Raw genomic sequence first — 18,744 nt, forward strand, 5'->3', positions numbered from 1 at the left:
TAAATCTTATAAAAACCAGATAACCTTTATGATGAACACGAAAGCCTTATTCTCACAATTAAGCACCATTTTATACGTATTTATCATGTATTGATTGTTTATCCACTGTGCTTCTGAACAAGAGCCCTGGAGACTCAGCAATGAAGGGTTGGAGCGATGATTCAGTAGTAAAAAGTGCTTGCTGCTCTTGCAGAGGGCCTGGGTTCGGTTCCCAATGGCTCACAACTGTCTATAACCCCAGTTCCAAGGGGTCTGGCACCCCGTTTGGCCTCTGTGGTTACTGCATGCCTGTGGTGAACTTACATGCGCGCAAGCAAGCAAACACTTGTACACATGAAATAATTTTAAAAAACAAGTCTTTTTAAAAGAGACAGCCATAAGGAGCCACAGTTCCTACCCATCTCAGTGGCAAGGCCAAAAGCATTGTAATAAAGATGCCTCTAAAGTTTATAAAGCCATGAGTAAGAGCGTGGGGAGACTATGGATGTGGATAGTGATTCCATCGATAATCAGTAATAATAATATACAGTGTTCACCACCATGTAGGAGTTCGCATGTTTTAACTCAGTTAATCCTGACTGCCCTGAGATGGAGGGGCTCAAATCTTTCCATTTCACAGATGAGAAAATTGAGGCATGTGAGCGATGGAATAAATTACCTAAAACTGAACTTATAAGTGGGAGAGACCACCTACTAAGTCTTAGGTATGTGGACTAAAAACGGCAGTGACCACGGTGTCAAAGGATGTGGCGTTTTGCTATTGCCAAAACCTACTTTCTTTGATCCCCTCCTAAAGAGAAGCCAGGTAATTCTTAAACAAGTCCTTGAACTTGGCAACAGATGGAGACTTTGCTTTCCAGCTGGGAGACCCAGTTCGTGGCCCAGCCCCCACGTACCCGAAACAGAGTAATGGCTAAACACCAGTTCTTAGCTATGTGACCTCCAAACCTCTGCTTCCCCATCTATAAAAAGAGTAATAGCATTTCTGTCCCCGGGGCCTCTCCTGCCAGCTACTTCTGGCTTCCTCCACACCCATCACACAAGATGGAGCTTCTGAATAGCGCAGATGCTGAAAGGGGGCCAACCTGGAAGTCTGTGGCGTGCTCCGAGTGACTTGCAGCCATTGTTCTGGGCTGGGGAGGGCCTCTGGAAGGGAGGGCAAGGCGCTCTGGCCTTCAGCAGACATCTGCCTCAGAGAGTTCCTCTGCTCTGCCATTTGGGGACAGGCTTTTCCTTCAAGGGCTGAGTAAATGCAGTCAGAAGAAATATTTCGGGGAGACAACATGGTTGACTGGAGGCTGGAATAGGCAGGACCAGAAGTAGGCCTGACCCGGGAGCGCGTCCCTGGGGTGCAGCCCAGAGAAACTTCGGGGCCAACATTACGCTCTCTGTTTACTCAGGGGTTTCCTCCCTGGAGCTGCCAACGAAGCAGCTTTGTGAGTGAAGGGAAAACATGTGGGGTAGGCCGCTGTATACCGTGCGGCTACCGACACACCAGCTCCTGCCTCCAGCCAAGGAGGAGAGGAATGCGATCTAGCTCTTGCCCTGCCTGGCTCAGCAGCGTAAAATGGGCCTTTTGAGGGGACTGGCCTCATGACCGCTACTTCCTAGGTGACCTGGTACCTCTGTGACCGGGGCAGTTCATTTGTGTAGGCCCTGTGTTGTCTTTGACCACAGTGACATGGCTGGCTGGCACCGTTGCTCTCAGGTCTACAGCAAGGTGCAAACATCAGAGCAGAAGGCTGTGGCAGAGGGAAGCTGCTCATCTCAGAGAAGACAGGAAGTGGGGGATGGAAGGAAGGAAGGAAGGAAGGAAGGAAGGAAGGAAGAAAGGAGGCAGGGAAGGAGGGAGAAACACAGACACAGAGATACAGAGAGAGAGAGAGAGAGAGATTGTGAGATTGAATGAATGAGTACAAAAGGCCTGTCGGGGGCACTATACCAACCAGGTAAAGGTGGCACACAACTACTACAGAATACATAAATGGAAATAAAAGCATGTGAGGATGGGCACTTGGTCCCTGTGTGAGCATGACGCATATAAGTGTTCTTGGCTAGCACCATCGTGCCCTTGAAAACATTAGGAAAAGATGGCCTTCTTTGAAAAACACACCCCTCCCTAGAGCAATTGAGCAAGCAATTAATTATGCAATGAATTAAACCCCTAAGTCTCTGCGATTGAGTGGTGGTATGTAGTGTGTATATGCACAGTAGTATGTAGCTGTTCCGTGTATATACATAGTATTGTCTGTGATAGTCCTGGTAGGTGGTATGTAAAACTAGAAAGACTTGTTTCTGGGAAGAAAACCATCACTCTGGACTGTATTGGACATTTGACCTTCGTTATCATGTTCATAAGATGCAGTTGTTTTCTTTAAATAAAAAATTTGTTATATTTGTGTATGTATGTACGTACGTATGTTGTATGTGGACATGGCATATGTATGTGTGTGTCTGTATGGCAACTTGGGTAAATCAGTTTCCTCTTTCCACCATGTGGGTTCTGGGCTCAAACTCAAGTCTTTAGGCTTGAGGACAAGCGCTTCTACTGCCTGAACCTCCTCTCCAGCTCCTGTTTGAATTCAGTTTTGTTTTGTGTTTCTGAGACAGGGTTTCTCTGTGTAGCCCTGGCTGCCCTAGAACTCACTCTGTAGACAAGGCTGGCCTTGAACTCACAGAGATCCGCCTGCCTCTGCCTCCCGAGTGTGTGAGCCACCAACACCTGGCTTAATTCAGTTTTTTTTTTTTAAAAAAAAAAAAAAGATTTGTTTATTATGTATACAACATTCTCCCTCCATGTATGACCACACGCCAGAAGAGGGCGCCAAATCTCATTACGGATGGTTGTGAGCCACCATATGATTGCTGGGAATTGAAACTCAGGACCTCTGGAAGAGCAACAAGTGCTCTTAACCACTGAGCCATCTCTCTAGCCCCTTAATTCAGTTTTTAAATAAATAAATAAACAAATAAATAAATACATAGCCTTGAGATTTGATCTCAGCCCATCCTTAAGAAACTGCGTCACCGGGGAGAAACTTCATTGCATCATTGTGTACGGCAAAGGTCCCTTTGCGGCCTTAGGCCACCTTCCCTGTCTGTCTCTGGCCACTCTGTTCTCATACCTTCAAGAAGTGTTGCTGTGTCCCCTCCGCCTTCTGTACGCGTTCTCCGCTCTGTGCCAAACCCTCACTCTGGGAACTTCCCATCATCCTCTGGGGTCTTCCTTTCTTGGTGCACGCATGGTTCTTTGCTTCTGTCTCTTTCTTGCTACTTACCGCATCTGACAGTCTTTTTTCCCCTATGGTTCATAATTACAACTCTAAACAAATCCTGTGAGTCACACTTTGAGGGGTCAGCCTCTATGGTCACTGCTTGTCGCTCGATGGGAACAGAAGCCTCCTCGCGGTCCCATGCGTGAATGGAGGCAGGCTCAGATTCCAGCTTTTCACTGGCTCTCTTTTTCCTTACAGCGGCAAATCCCTGTTTATTCTTTGCCTCTCTGCCCAGGAACAATTAGCCAGGTTACAGCCCATCTCCCATTTCCAGCCCAGCCCAGATCGCGTTTCCTCGCTGCCCGCAGCCCAGAGGGGCTGTCTTTCATTCCCCCTAAGATGCGTCTGAGATTAGCAGTGGGTCTAACGACCCTTTCCTTAGCTCTTTGTCTGCCCCGTCACACACAGCCGGTCGGAAGAGTCCATCCAGCCCAACACTGAGAAGTCAGAGGCAGCAGGAAGCAAGCCCGTGCGAGAACATCGTCACCTGGGCATCTATCTGCGCCACCTGGTGCCACCTGCCCCGTGTGTGGGTAAGCCTTTCAGCCTGGAGAGCTGAGCAGGAGTGGGTCCCATGGAGCCATCATTCTTAGAAGATCCATTTTACGGAAAGAGTCTTTGCAGAAAAGAGATGCAGGAAGGTCATAGCTTGTAAGTCATTCTCAGAGAAGTTAGTCGAGCTCTCCCAGGAAATCTCCCACTGCGGCTGGGCCAGCCTCTGCTGAGAACATAGAGTTCTAGAGAGACCCAGGTGGCTGCTAACTGGCTAACGATGGATAAGCGAATGTTGAACCATCAGACAAACCCACTGCTGGTTTTCACCTTCAAGACCAATGACAGGTTGTGGCTGTAATCACGGCTGGGCTCTGCAAAGATACAATGTCGCTGGTATTAGACAACAGACCTGCTGGCTCAAAGGGAGTCTATGGGACTCAGAAAGAAAGCACCCCCACCCCGGGGCTACTCTAGGGCACAGACTTGTGAAATAGAGGCACTTCTGACTAAAGACTACACCTTGCCCTGGACGAACCCAGCCCCACTTAGCACACCTGTATTTCAGTTCACTGAGGAGGGAACCATTATGCAGTGCTCGGGGGGGTCCTTTGACTTTTCCTGAAGGCACTTGCTGGGCTTGAGGGATCCAGGGATGCTGTCATTGCTTTTCCTGACACCGCTGTTTGGTTGTCTCTTCAAACAAAGAGCTTCTAACATTAAACACTCTGGGAATTTGGAAACAGAGTGGTGTGGCCGGAGTGGGTGCCAGTCCCTTCCCTAAGTACGTGATTGGCCTCGGGCTAAGGAGAGGAGAATGTGGGCCCCCAGCAATTTCAAAGGCTGAGTCAGCCTCGTAGAAGGGAAAGGCTCTGGGAAGGAGGTGCTATCTGGGAGATGAGTAGATGCTAGGAGGAGCTACAGGGGATGTCACGGTGCTGCGCATTTGGGAGAGCTGTGAGTAGTTTGGTGCACGGGGAAGGAGGTGCGATATAGGACATCCAGAAGTTAAAGACCAAACATAAGAGAGCCACTAAAATCTCTCCTCTCCTGCAGAGCTCCTTCCATCCAGAAGCTTCCTCAACAGTAAAAGCCATGCGGAGCGTGGGCTGTTTAGGAAGTTTCTCTTCTGTGTGTGGCTTGGCATCTGGGGGTCTGTTTGTCTGGAAGCAGTTAATTTGTGCATTGCTCTTGTTACAGTCTTGGCGCTACTCTAGGGATACGTGAACGATGGAATTTGCCCGAGCTATGAGTTTCCTGCTGATAAATGTCCTTTTGCTTCCAGAAGGCTTAAGAATTGCATTACTTGACAGGAGGAAAGGGAAGGACATTTCCTAGTCATTGAGCACCTTAAATGCACCAATGACTGAACTGAGAATAGACAGACGAACAAAAAGGAGACATTGGGGCTGTGGAGAAGGCCCAATCAGGAAAATGCTTGCCACAAGCATGGAGACCTGTGTTTGGATCCATAGAACCAACATAAAAACCAGGATATAGCACGTGCCCTGTAATCCCAGCACTGGGGAGAAGATCAAGGGTCCCTCATTGGCTAGCTAGCCTAGTTCATTTATGAGCACCAGATGAAAAGCAATTGAAAAAGACACCCAGTGTCAATCTGTGGCTTCCACAACCGTGTGCACATGTATGAACAAGCACTATTCAATATATACACATGCACACAAACACATGAATGCATATACATACAACAGAGAGAGTTTTTATTTACACACAGAGAGCTTTACATTATTTTAACTGTATTATGAACATTTCTTATAACATTCGTAATCAGGTCTCAACTGGTGTGGTTATATATTGTTACATGCTGGTAAGCCAGTTGCAATTTGGTTTATTGGGCCTAACACTGTGTACACAACTACAAAAGCCCAGGCAGGAAGACACTCAGGTTTTATCTGAATAATAGTAAAAAAGATCAGGAACTTTTCACCCAAGAGGTGCCTTTAAACCATGCAGCAGAAGCAGAATAAGGTGGAGGAGTTAAGAACGGCAGTTGGGAGATTGGGCGGTGGTGGTGCACGCCTTTAATCCCCTCACTCAAGAGGCAAAGGCAGGCAAATCTCTGTGAGTTCGAGGCCAGCCTGGTCTACAAGAACTAGTTCCAGGACAGACTTCAAAGCTACAGAGAAAACTTGTCTTGGGGGAAAAAAGAAAAGAAAAATAACGGCAGTTGGAGCATGAAAGTAGATGGCTTGCCTGGGGAAATGTGGGCCCGCGGAGGTTGAAGCAGGGTGGGGGAGGAGGCTGAAAGATCCCTATGGCACAAACCGGGAAGAGCCTAGAAAGGCAGCCATGGGGGTGTGGCCTTCCCAGGAAGGTTCAGCTGGGGGGGTGTCCTGCTCCAGTCTAAAAGAATTCCAGTAACCGTGAAACCTGTCTTGGATGGTTGCCTTGGACTGCGCGTGCATGTGCGCCTGTGTGTTCGTGCATGCATGTGTGTTTGTGAGTGTGCATGCGTGTGTTTGTGTGTGTCTGGGCTTCTGAATGACTCAGAGCTTGTGAGCTGCAAACTTGCATGGTCTGCATGAACTTCCTTCAATTCTAGACGTGGCCAGTCAGTCCCTTGGCCACTGGGCAGAGAATGCTTGTGTTGCTTAATCAGGGAGCCCAAGGGTGTGTGTACATCGAGTATTCAAAGACAAATCCTCACTTGCCTGTTCCTGTTCCGTTCCAGTCCTCCGCTGGTCCACACCTCGGGGCTAGAAGCAGTCTTAGTGACTAAGTTGGGACGGCTCATCTGGTCTTAACGCTCTGCAATAGTTGGTTGGCCGGTGGTTTCAGAGCTCAGCCCTTGTCTGGCGCCTGTATCTTCAGAGCTGGCCGGGAGGCGGGATTCTGACCCTGCTGCAATGCTGGCCCTCAGCACGGCTGCGGAGCGGTGGGAACTGCGGCGTCAAGCGAAGTTTCCACTGGCTGCCTGCCACTGTTCCGAGCGCGCACACCGACACCCACCCTCCAGCAGGATGCCCTGCCCTGCGGAGCGGTTGGAAGTGATAAATACGTTTGTTTTTGCATTCGAACCTTTCCTGGCATAGGAGGAAAAGCATCTGCAGCCGCCTGGCCTTGCCATGAGGCCAGCGCCAGCTTTCACCCAGTCTGGGGCCCCGGGTAATGATTACACTGGCTCGCTGGATCCCAGGCCTCCGAGGGCAGGAGGGTAAGGAGATGAAGGGCTCCCCAGCTGCTTATCAACATCAAAGGCTCTGTAATCACACCACCCCAGGTAATCAAAGCTCAGTTTCACCCTCAGGCCTCATTTTGGCATCGTGCCCTGTATATGCCATCCTGGAGTGGGAGGAGGTCAGGTACTCTAAGGCCCTTAGGAAGCTGAAAACCTACCGGGTGGGAGGTGCTTGCTTTCCTCTCCCCCTGCTTAGCAAAGAGGGGAGAAGGAGGCATTGGACACCACAGAGGTTTCTGTGAACTCCAGCCCCCCAGGTGCAGCCCCATTAGGGCAGCCTTTGGCACAAGCAGGTGATACCATGGCCAGGGAACCACAGGCTGCTTTGTAGGGCAGTTGGCTCCAAAGCTGCCAATGTCATTGTGTAACCTAACTGTGGGCGAACACTTGCCAGCCACCTCTGTGTGTCAAGTGTGGAGCTTCCCGTGTGAGCAGGAGACTTGCTTCAAATCAGGCTGCGCTATGTGATAATAACCAAGGAGTTTGTCTGGTTGCGACATGCAGATTTCTGAGGGTCAAAAACCTAAGGATGAAAAGTCACCTCACTCTTCATCTTCATCGGGGAAAATACATCATCCTCTGATGAACACGGGAGAAAAAGCCCCACCTTCTCTGCTCTGTTCAAGCTGAAGTTAAAGAGAGTCGAGGCGCTGAGGTTTTGCTGAGCCAAACAGCACAATGCCATAGTTCAGTGTCCAGTCTGCAGGACTGGGAAGACGGCTCAGCGAGTAAAGGCCCTCGCCCAGCTAACCTAACGACTCGAGACAATTGCACAGCCCCCAGAGCCTGTGTATGATAGTCTGAATATAACTGGCCTCCCTAATCTCATAGGGAGTGGCACTACTAGGAGGTGTGGCCTTGTGGAAGTGGGTGTGGCCTTGTTGGACAAAGTGTGTCGCTGTGGGGTTGGGCTTTGAGGTCTCTTTTGCTCAAGGTTCGCTCAGTGTGACAAACCATTTCCTGTTTGTTGCAAGATGTAGAACTCTTAGCTTCTTCACGAGCCCCAAGTCTGCCTGCACGCTGCCAGGTCCCACCATGATGATAATGGACTGGAACTCCGAACTGTGAGCGAGCCACTCCAATGAAATGTTTTTTCTTTTTAAGAGATGCTGTGGCCATGGTGTCTCTTCATAGCAGTAGAAACCTTAACTAAGACATGGTACAAGGATGGAAGAGAAAAACTCAACTCACAGACTCATTCCCTGAGCTCCACCTGTGTGCTGTGGTACATATTCCCACGCTTAACTCACATATACACACCCGCACTCACACAAATAATACGAAAGTTTAAAATGTTGTATTTTCTGGGGGAAGGGAAAGCTCTGCCTGCTCAAAGAAAACTCAAATATAACTGAGTTCATAAGGCAAACGGGAGAACTGAGGCCTGATGTTGTCAATTCAGCTGGACTGAGAAGCACCCGGGAGGTTTGTAAAGCACACTTCCGGGAGTGTTGATGACAGTGTTTCCGGGGGAGATTAATAGAGCAAGACCTGTTCTGACTATGGATGGAACCATCCAGTAGTCTAGGGGCCCCAGTAAATGAAGAGAAGCCAGTTCATGGAGGCATTCTCTCTTTCTCCTGACCATTCCAAGAGAGCTGCTACACTCACTGTCACACCCTCTTCATTGTAATGCATTGAAACCTCCAGGTTGACTGAGGTTTCTGTCCCACCAGGTCCCGCAGCCATTTAGTTCCAAATTGCCACGCACCGCGCACCCCTGTCTGCACTCGGTCCGCTGGGACCCAGTTAGCGAGCTTCGGGCAAGGGGCAGGAGGTTAAAATACACAAACACACACTGACAGAGAGACAGCGACATGGGTCATCCTTGAATTTTCCAAGAATGCCCCCTTTATTGTGTTCAGGGGCAGATTATATAGAGATAGCCACGCCCCAGCCAAACCCACCAGAAACCACTCTCCTGCCATCAGGAACTCCTGAAGGTCTCGTGCTCAGAGCAGCTGTAGGCACTCAGATCAGGGGATTACAAGAAATTCAGGATCTGGGGTCTCACTGCTCCCAACACCAAATAAATCACACAGAGGTCTAAATTAATTATAAATTGATTGGCCTAGTATCTCAGGCTTCTTATTAACTCCTATAACTTATATTAGCCCATAATTTTTGTCTGTGTTAGCCACATGGCTTGGTATCTTTTTCGGTGAGGCAGACACATCTTGCTATCTTGTTTCCTCTACCACTGGGTCATGACTGCAGACTAAAACTTCTCTCTTCCCAGAATTTTTGTTGCCCCCACCTCTACTTCCTACCTGGTCACCCTGCCTATACTTCCTGCCTAGCTACTGGCCAATCAGCATTTTATTAAAAATAATACAAGTGACAGGATAAAAGACCATTGTCCACAGCACCTCCAACATTATGATCCCACATAAAAATGTCCCCCCTTAAGCTGTTTTTTTTTTTGTTTGTTTGTTGTTGGGTTTTTTTTTTGTTTTTTTTGGTTTTTTTTTTTGTTTTCGAGACAGGTTTTCTTTGTGTTTTTGGAGCCTGTCCTGGAACTAGCTCTTGTAGACCAGGCTGGTCTTGAACTCACAGAGATCCGCCTGCCTCTGCCTCCCAAGTGCTGGGATTAAAGGCATGCGCCACCACGGCCCAGCCCCTTAAGCTGTTTTTCACAGGATTTTGTCCCCAAAGCCTCACACATTCAGGTGAATATGCTGAACAAATAGTGTCCTATTCACTCATCTGCTTGTCCCTAATCCTTTCAAACCCTGGCTGTCCTTCAGCTGCACACACACACCCAATCCTACCTGTCTTAGTTTTTGGGTTTTCATTACTGTGAAGAGACACCATGACCATGGCAACCCTCATAAAGAAAACATTTCACTGGGGTGGCTCGTTTAAAGTCTCAGAGGTTCAGTTCATTATCATCACAGCGGGGAGCATGGCAGCATGCAGGCAGACGTGGTGCTGGTAGTTGAGAATCCCACATCTTTCAGGCAACAGGAAGTTGACTGACAGTCACACTGAGGGACGCTTGAGCAAAAGAGACCTCAAAGCCCGCCCCCACAGTGACACACTTCCTCCAACAAAGCCACACCTCCTAATAAAGCCACTCCCTTCGGGGGCCATTTTCTCTCAAACCATTAGGGTCCGCTCAGTCTTCTCCCTTCTCTGCCTGGTGTTGGCGTAGGGTTAGCACCAGGGTCTCCAGAATCCGCGTGCCCGCTTGTCCTATCTTACTGCTGGGTTTGACACCTGGAGAATGGCATGATAGAGAGACCAGGGCAACTGTTTTCCAGCCACACCTGCTGTGTACCACTGCCAACTGCCATTGCTGGACTCCGCCGCAAGCCCTCTGCTGCCTGCCTCAGCAGAGGGAGATGTATACCAGGGATCCAGCCGTGCCCCACCAAAACCCCTATGCCAAATTTCTAACTGAAGGTGCCTTTGTGTGGCAAGGGGGTCTTTGCAGATGTAATTTGTGGAGATAAGACTATATTCCAAGCTGACCGACAGGCATCATAAAGGGAAAACAAGGGCACGGGTGGGCATGCAGAGAGAATGCTAGGAGCATCCTATCACAAACCCAGAGAGGAGTGTGTCTCCCCCAGCATCTTCAGCATAGCTTGGCCCTGACAATGCCTTGACTTCACACTGTGACCTCCAGAACTATGTGCAAGTATTTGTGTGTGCCTGTGCAGCGTGCATGGGTGTACGCATGTGTACATGCCGTAGCATGTGTAGGGAGGTCAGAACACAACTTTAGGTGTTAACCCTTTGACCTTGGGTGAGAGGGTCTCTGATGTTTGCTGCTGCATATGCCAAGCTATCTGACCCTTGAACTTTTGGACGTTCTCTGTCTCTGCCTCCCCTCTCAATGCAGGACTGTTGGCATCACAAGCACGCTACAGTGCTTCACTTTGTATGAGCTCTTGGGATTTGTACCCAGATCCTCACTCTCGCTCAGCAAAAGTAAAGACCCACAGAGCCATCTCTGTCCAGCCATAGCATGTAAGCGACATGCTTACGGATGGCGTTGTGCAAGAGAAAAAGCTAGTAGCAGGAAACATGTACAACTTAATTGGTGTTTTACATGATGGCCAAACTCTTAAATGTCAACAACTGAGACACCCAGTGGTCTGAGTGACTTCCTGGGCACTCCAGGCCCTCAGGCTTCTGTCTGTAAACTTGGCTTTCATCCCTGTGGGGTTTTTACAACTTACCAGGGGAACAGAACTAGACCTCACTAAGACACTCTTGCTTGTGTTGAGTCTTATCAGAAGGGCCTGTGTACTGAGGAGTGTCACATCCCAACAGCCCCTGCAAGTTGGAAACACAAATATCTCTTTATCCCAACAGTCCTTTCCACTCTCCTTCATGCCTGTGTCTAACAAAGGTCAGCCTGTGTTCTTTGGCTGACTTTCCAGATCTCTCCCCGGAATGGCACAATGAAAAGACCTCTTCTTAGCCTGAAAGTCTTATTTATTTTCTCCACTCAAGACAAGACACATCAGTGGCTATGATCTGGGGTAATAAAGTGACCCTTGACCGAGGCTTGAGCTAATGGTAGAGGTCCATTCTGCTAATTTTGTGGGGCTGACAGGCCAACAGCTGTTCTTGTAAATGCGAAGAGCACTTACATATGTAAAAGCTGGTTCATGGCAGGCATAGGGATGACGGTGCATGCTTGTAATTCCACGCCTTCAGCGGCTGAGGCAGGTGGATTATGAGCTCAAGACCAGCCTGGGAGGTACAGTGAAGTCTGTAATATATCAGATCTTGTATTAATAAAAATAAGGGCTGGAGAGATGGTCCAGGGGTTAAAAGTGCTTGTTGCTCTGCCAAAGGATCCGGGTGTAGTTCCTAGCATACACGTGGTGGTTCATAATCACCTGTAACACTCTCGATACCCAGCATGCACATGGTGTAAGACACACGTGCAGGCAAAACAACCGAACACAGAAAATAAAAATAAGTACATACAACAAGACACAAAGGTTGTCATGGTGGCTGAGTAGGAAGAGACACTTGCCACCAAGCCTGACGACCTGAGTTCAATCCCTGGAACCTGGATGATGACATGATGGAAAAAGAGAACTGACTTCTACAAGATGTCCTCTGACCTCCATATCATGGCACAAGTACACACACACACACACACACACACACACACACTAAATAAATAAAATATAAAAATAAAGTCTTCAATGTTTTCCATTCCAGCATTTTCTCCCCACAGAATATTGTGTATTCTGTAAAACAGCTGTATCTGTGGTGACTTGAGAATCCTCCTGGCAGCTGAGTAAGGCCGGTATTAGCACACTTCTCTCACACTATGGTTTGTGGCTGCTAGAAAAGCAGATAGATACTTTTTATCTTCCTATTTTTAATTTTTACTTACAGCAGGCGATTTTGGCTTTCCATCTGGGGACAGTTCTACACTTGTTTTTGAAAAGTCAGAGGTCACAATTAAGTTGACACTCTTTGAAGGTGGAGAGTCACTGAGATGTAGAGAAGGCAAAAGGGTCCAGTTGTCCCCCACACAAACCCTTCTGTCTTCCGGAGGCCCCTGTAGTTCTTGGAGCAAGTGTCCTGTGCACTTGTTGGGGGAGCAGAGACCACACCAGGCTCTTCTCGTGTTTGTCTGTGCTTAGCTTTCTGTGGCGGCTGTAGCAATGAGTGAGTGACCAGAATCTGCAGCTGAGATCCAGCAGCAGTGGCCCTTCTGGAGGCTGGTAGGGAAACCACCGCAGGCCATCTCTGAGTTTGGTGGGTGCCAGCAATTTTTCATGCACTTGCTTGCAGCCCAAGCGCTCTGGTCAGTGTGTCTGCCCACACGAAACCCTATCCTCTGTGCTTCTGTCTGAATTTACCTCCTTCATCTGAGACAAGGTCTCCTGCATCTCAGGCTGGCTGTGGTTATGTTATATATAGCTATTGTCCGACCTCCATCTCCTGAGTGCTAGCAGTCCAGGTGTGGCCCATCATGCATCCAGGGCTTTGTGCAAGTTAAGTAAGCACTCTACCGCAGTTCTCTAGTTCTCAAGTCCCCAAAGTTCCCTCTACTCATAGGGACACCAGTCATAAGGTTGGGAGTGACCCTAACCTAGGATGACCTCATCTTAACTTCAATCCAGTGTGTGTGTGTGTATATGTTGGATCAAGTACTTTGTGCAGATAAAATACATGCTCTACCACTGAACTACACCTTAGCGCCTTATCTGAATGTAAAGACTCTTTCTTTCTAGGTAAGGTTGCTGTTGCAGCATCCGCAGCTAGGACTCCAACATACCTTTCTCAGGGGGATGGAGGAGGGTCGCAATTCAATCCAGCAACACGGTGTCTACAATCTACAGTATTTTGAAATTAAAGAGGAGTTCAAACACGTGGAACAGCCAAATTCCATCCCTTCTCCTTCTTTGCCTGTGCTATCTGCTTTCAACATCTGCTTTTTTTTTTTTTTTTTATTAATTAGTGGCACAATGGGATGCCCACCAGTAACTCTGGGTGAGGATCAAGCAAGTCCAACCATGGAAGAAGATACAGTGGCTAACGCAGAACCAGCTGCAGTAATGCCACAGAATCCCCTAGGGTCTCTGTGTCCAGTTATGTTCACAGGTGAGAGGAAGGGCCATATGGATGTTTGATGGGGAAAAAAAGTGGCACGCTCATCAGGTGCAGATGAAGAATTAATGCTTATGTTTGGTTGTGTTTGCACTGTTATACAGCCCCAAGGTTTCTTACATAAACACTCAGAATGGCACCTTTTGTTTGCACAAGGCTTCTCATTTTCAAAGCGTTTTCACTGGGTACTCATAAAATCCTGGAGAAACTGGAGGGCTGGGTACTGATGACCCTGTTTTGTAGATAAGGAAACCAGGGCAAATGTTAAGAGAGTGGAAGAATATTCCAGATTCCTTTGCTGACAGGGCCGGCTCGTTAGTGACACGTCAGCTGCTGTGCGGGTAGGGAGAGGGGCTCCCAAAACAGCCCTCTAAAGAGATCCTAGTTTCATTTGGTAGAGCCTTTTACTGCTAAGCCACAACTGCGCCCAGGGTGAATGAGTGTGTGTGTGTGTGTGTGTGTGTGTGTGTGTGTTTGCCTGTGTATCTGTGTGTATGCATATGTGCGTGTATACCAGTTTTCATCTGACGCCTAGGGCCTGGTGACTGCATTTGAAGGTGGCCGATGAGAGACCCACACTCTAAAGTGACTGGAGAGAGTTACTCGAGTCGCCATCGGAGTCATGAGTTAGCATAAGGGGTACCAGAAAGAACTGACCTGGACAAAAGTGTAGACTGGCCACAGGCCTGCCGGGTTAACCCCTTCCACGCCCCGACAGGCGCCAGCCATGCTTGTTGAGCATGACGTATGCTGCTGGCTGCTGTGGTTTTTCAGTAAACTCTGCAGGTCATGCCAGGTGTGTGAGCTGTGACCTCTATGAGCACACATGATTAGGCAGCACGGTGTTTTTCCCTGCCTGCTTATTTACGGGTTGTATATGTGACAGTCTTCCAAAAGAGACCTGTCTTTGTGTTCACACTCTTGTCAGTGAGACTGTGGGGGAAGTGACGGCTCCCATGTCAGTTGTTGGAAATCCCCATTATCTATCAAAAAAAAAATCACTGGACAGATGTGAAAGGCCACGGAGGGAGTTTCTGGGGAGCAGCTTAAATAGACTGGGGGAGTGGTCAAGGTTTTGGCAGGTTACCTTGACCCTCTTCAGGACGGAGCCCCCAAAGATGGAGGCCAGAGTCAGGACTTACAGTTTCTGCTACTTTAACCAAAGGACTTAATGCAGTCTGACATCCTGCTGGAATGTATATTGATCCTCGTGAAACGGTTCGTGTGTCTGTAGCTCCGTTGCTATCCATTCCTCTCAACCTCCTTACCATAAATCACAGACATGCGTGGCACACAGTGTGGCTCTCGTTCTCAGCTCCACCCAATCCCTCCTGGATCTCTTTAGCACTCTTCTCTCTCAGACTCCATAGTACATTTGAGGAAGCTTTTTCTTACACTAAACAAACCAATGATAGAAAAAACAGCACATAATTGTTTTCTTTAGCCTAACAGTTTCACTAGAACCCAGGCAGTACAAACACCATGCCTTTGAACTTCCAGAACCTTAACAAAGAAATATAAACACCTCTTTTCCTGTAGAATGCCAGTCTTGGTTATTTCCCTATAACTACAGAAAACAGACTAGTGCAGATAGAGAGAATATGGGAGGTTAGTTCATGATGAGGACACCAGATACTAACTCTGCATCTGTCCTGGATAAGTCAGCTGGTTGAGTACAGGACACTTGCTACACTTGCTATGGGATAATGTTTTTGTACACTATAAAGATTTGTCACTCATATAGTTTTAATTACACACTGATTGACCATTATCCAGGCAGGAAATATTGGTGGGGTGATCAGACTAGGAGAATTCTTGGAAGAGGAAAGGCAGAGACACAGTCACAAGCCAGATGCAGAGGAAGCAAGATGAGAATGCCTTACTGAGAAAAGGTACCAAGCCATGTGGCAAAGCATAGATAAGAACTGTGGATTTATTTAGGTTGTAAGAGCTAGTTAATAATAAGCCTGAGCTAATAGGCCAAACAGTTTATAATTAATACAAGCCTCTGTGTGTTTACTTGGGACTGAATGGCTGTGGGACCAGGCAGGACATAAACTTCCATCTATAGGCATTTATTCTGAGGTCAAAATTTCATTCTGATTCTTCTCTGAAGCCCTTGGGTATTAACTTTTCCTAGAAGACATGAACAAACATTGCTTATTCACTCCAGATAGAGCACCAACAGTGGACCAAGGAACTGGTTCTACCCAAGTCTAAGTGGTTGAACCAGTGAGTTTAATTGGAGTACGTGTGAGGGTTGCTTACAGATATATGGACAATGTCTGAGTAACTACACCTCTGAAGAAAGGTTCTTGACTCCAGCAATTGTTAACCCTTTTATATTCTTGCTAAGGGGTCTTTTGAGCATCATGAGCCCCATTCCCATGAAGGAATAATGTTTACGAACCCACTCTTAGGAGGGTCTCACGTAGGTATCTCAGGTGCTTGGATTTTAAGCCATCATTAGCTGTGCAATGCCATAATATCAGTTCCATAATATCAGTAAGTAATTTAACCTGCTTGATCCTATCTAAATCATCATCATATGAGGGTGCTCCAGATCTCTTGAACCTCTCATGGTCCAGATTCTATAACTGGATAGAACAACGGAAAGAATTTAAAAACCTTATAGGGGTCAACATGTAGCTGGTGAAAAACGCAGACAATTATATCTCATTTACACAGATGAAAAAGTACTTCAGGAAAAAAAATGGTTTACTTTCTTGAATGAAAAGTGTATTGACTTAAAAATGTGAGCAGGGCTTGCTGGCATAGAGACACTGAGACAGGAGAATCATGAGTTTGAGGCCAGCCTGAGCTATAAGGGAGGTTCTAAGCCAGCCTGGGATACATAGAGAAAGATCCCACCTCAAAACACAAAAAGACAGATCAGGAAATATGATATCTTCTTAAACTGTGAATTGATTATGATGATTAACTTTAGCTGCCAAGCTGATTGGGTTGAACGTTCCCTGGAAGTTCAGTAAATCACACCTCTGTGTGATACTGTTGGGGCATTTCTGGTGTGGATTAGTCCAGGAAGACAGACTTGTCCTGCAAATGGGCAGCACCATCCTCTCAGCTCCCTACACCAATGGAATAAAAGAGGGAGATGGAGGAAGCCACCAGGGCAGGCATTTTCTCTTTGCTTCCTGGCCACCATGCTGTCAATGCTCGGCCGCACTACCCCGTCCCCACCACCATCAGCTGAAACAGCTCAAGCTTTGAGGGCCCAAACAGATCTGCCCTCCTGTAAGTTGCTTGCAGCTGGTATTTTGTTACTCAAATGAAAAGTTTCATAGTCTCATCATCTACGTGGACCATCTAAGAGAAGAAAGGGCACCCACTGTGAAGGGAAGGAGGCCCTTGGGAGCAACAGTTTCCTCCTTCATGTCAGGCCTCTAAGTTTTCCCTGCTTCTCTCTCTCCGGAAGCAACCACGCAGGACGCTTGCTCCTCACTCCCAACACCACATCTCAGTCACTTTCCCTCTGCGGAACTCACCTCGAAATCAGAGCTGCTATGTGCCTACCCCATTCATTACTATTATAAACGTTGTCGCGTCTTGAACACCAGAGGCAATTTAATTCTGGGTTAAAGGTGATTGACTTTTCTCATTGCTGTGACCAAATATCTGACAAGAAACAACTTGGGAGAGGAGGGATTCCTTTTGATCCTTGCTTGGAGGGAACAGTCCATCATGGTGGGGAAGGCGTGGCAACAAGGATGTGAATGCTGGCCACACTGTGTCTGCAGTTAGGAAACGTGGCAATGAAGCGTGATGAATGCCGATCCTCAGCTAGCTTTCTCTGCTTCCTTCCTTCTTTCTTTCTTTCTTTCTTTCTTTCTTTCTTTCTTTCTTCTTTCTTTCTTTCTTTTTCTTTTGCCCTTCCTTCCTTCCTTCCTTCCTTCCTTCCTTCCTTCCTTCCTTCCTTCCATTTATTTTTACTCAGTTTGGGATTTCAAGGCAATGAGATAGGGCTGCCTACATTCAGGGTGACTCCTTCCTCCCTAGTTGACTCTCCCGGGAAATGGACTCTCTCCGACTTGTCCAGAGATGACTTTCCTTGGTGATGGTGATTGATTCCAAGTACCAACAATGAAGATTAACCACTACAAGTTTACCAAAACCAATTTAATGCTGAAGAAAAGGAGGCCCGGGCTGAATTAGCTATCCCAAGGTTACATCACATACCCAGTACCTGGCAGATCTCAGGTCAGACCGTCTACCTGTGTGAGCCCAGAGAAGGTCATGAATTCCAGACGCGGAGACTTCTGCAAAGCAAATGTGAAATCTGCATAGTGAAAAGGGGACTCTGGCTAAACATGGAAGACTTAAGCCTGCCTGTTTCAAACTGTGATTAAAGATTCAGAACAGCAATGAGCAGATATAAATACATGAATCAGACATGCGGGCAGGGGCTGTGCGGAGTTTGAGTTGTCTGTTCTGTTTAGGCGAACGCAGAGCAGATAGAAGCCTGGTTTTACCTGTGGAGCATTCCACCCCAAACAAACCACCAGCAGCTGAACCCGGAAAGCCTGGGGTTCCTTGATACCTTGTGCTACAGCATTCAGACAGGGGCTGAGGAACTAAAGGCAACCAGTTGCTTAAGGTATCTGGATCCTTCACCCTCCTCTGCCACCTGCTTGAATAAAAATCAAAAGTGTTTTCTTAGAGATACTGAGCCTCACAATACACAGAGAACAGGAATTGGATCCAGCCAGGGCTCTCGCTGCAAAGTCCTTGCTGTTGATGGCTAAAAGGTCACTACACCCAAGTGTACATCCTACAGGCAGGAAGACAAGGATCTCCCTGGGAGAACAGAGATCTAAAGAAAAGACAGCTTCAGGATTTTGTCCTGAAAAACCCACTTCACCACTAGGTTGCAGTCAATTTTCTTCTCCGGCTGACAAGTCTGCTCGCAACGCCTGAAAGCAATTCACAGTCAGGTTTGGGATTTTAGGAGTCAACATAAACAGGCTGTTTTCGGGTGCCAGCACCTGATTCTGGAGGAAATCTTCCAACGTGAAGGAGATTTGGGTCATTCAAGTGGGGCAAAGAGATTTAGTAGAAATGAAAATGATGCAGGCAACAGAATAAAGCTCTGCAAACACACAAACACACACACACACACACACACACAGAGAGAGAGAGAGAGAGAGAGAGAGAGAGAGAGAGAGAGAGAGA

Source organism: Microtus ochrogaster, chromosome 4 (assembly GCF_000317375.1).
Source record: "Microtus ochrogaster isolate Prairie Vole_2 chromosome 4, MicOch1.0, whole genome shotgun sequence".
Lineage (NCBI taxonomy): Eukaryota > Metazoa > Chordata > Mammalia > Rodentia > Cricetidae > Microtus > Microtus ochrogaster.